The sequence below is a fragment of the Cervus elaphus genome, chromosome 5 (genome assembly GCF_910594005.1).
Source record: "Cervus elaphus chromosome 5, mCerEla1.1, whole genome shotgun sequence".
NCBI lineage: Eukaryota > Metazoa > Chordata > Mammalia > Artiodactyla > Cervidae > Cervus > Cervus elaphus.
Genome location: NC_057819.1, coordinates 103,759,012 through 103,760,295, shown reverse-complemented (window position 1 = coordinate 103,760,295; position 1,284 = coordinate 103,759,012). Strand labels below are relative to the sequence as shown.

The 1,284-nt window shown below is 49.2% G+C and overlaps 1 pseudogene; it reads left to right on the top strand.

The window, feature by feature from the left end:
* The first annotated feature begins 212 nt into the window (after positions 1-212).
* Positions 213-477, top strand: LOC122693441 (annotated as a pseudogene).
* The last annotated feature ends 807 nt before the right edge of the window (positions 478-1,284 follow it).

Below are 1,284 nucleotides of genomic sequence, written 5' to 3'. Positions count from 1 at the left end.
CTTTGTAGTGCAAAAGCTTTTAAGTTTCATTAGGTCCCATTTGTTTAGTTTTGCAATGAGGTTTTGCAGTGGAGGAGAGAGCCTGGACTCAGTGCTGTAAACGACAAGGAGAAGTGGGAATTTATAGCCAAGGAGCAGGATGATGGGGTGGGGGGTCGGTCAGTGCATGGGAAATCGGGGTAGCTCTGGGCTCGGACCTGGGCTGTGGCAGAATGGCGAAACACAACCAGAATGTTGGAATTGTGGGCAAATATGGGGCCTGTTATGGTGCCCCCCTCGGGAAAATAGTGAAGAAAATTCAAATCAACCAGCAAGCCAAGTACACTCACTCCTTCTGTGGCAAGACCAAGATGAAGAGACGAGCTGTGGGCATTTGGCATTGTGGTTCCTGCATGGAAACAGCAGCCGATGGTACCTGGACCTACGACACGACCTCTTGTCACCGTGAAGCCTGCCATCAGAAGACCCCAGGACTGAAGGACCACTAGACGCACCATCATTTGATAACATTGCTAGCCTATGATAAATGGGTTACTTTGTGTATCAACAACAACAATAAAACAGCGCCTGGGGAGCAGGGATTCTGGTCGACTGACCAACAGGATTCTCTCTGAAGGAGGGCAGGTGGTCAGACATGACCTGGGAGACGGTGGAGGATGAGGCTCTTGGTGGTAGAGGGTAATCAAGTGTGGAGGATTGGGATGCTGGCTAAACTGACTTAGCCAGATTCTTGCTAAAATTGGACAATGCGGAAATGAACATGCAAGTCCCAAAGTCAAAGCCTTGGTGGAAAAGGTCTCAGAGAAGCCTGCACAGAGAATCTGGTCAAGGAGAGCATCTTTGTCACCAGACAAGGACTCTCAGCTGGAACAACAAATCTGCTTCTTTCTTTATCACCCTATTTTCTCTCTCTTCTTTTTTTAAAGACATTTATTTATTGATTCAGCTGTGTCTGGTCTTAGTTGCGGCACATGGGACCTTTTGTGATGGAGCAGAGACTCTCTAGTTGTGGAGCATGGGCTTAGGTGTTCTGTGGCATGTGGGATCTTGGTTACCCGACCAGGGATCAAAGCCAAGTCCCCTGCATTACGAGGTAGATTATTAACTACACTGGACTGCCAGGGAAGTCCCTCTCACCCTATTTCTTAACATGAGCACCTAACTCCAACCCTAGGGGCTTCCCTGGTGGCTCAGAGGGTAAAGAACCTGCCTGCCAATGCAGGGGACATGGGTTTGATCCCTGACCCGGGAAGATCCCAGATGCTCCGAGGCACAACTATCGAG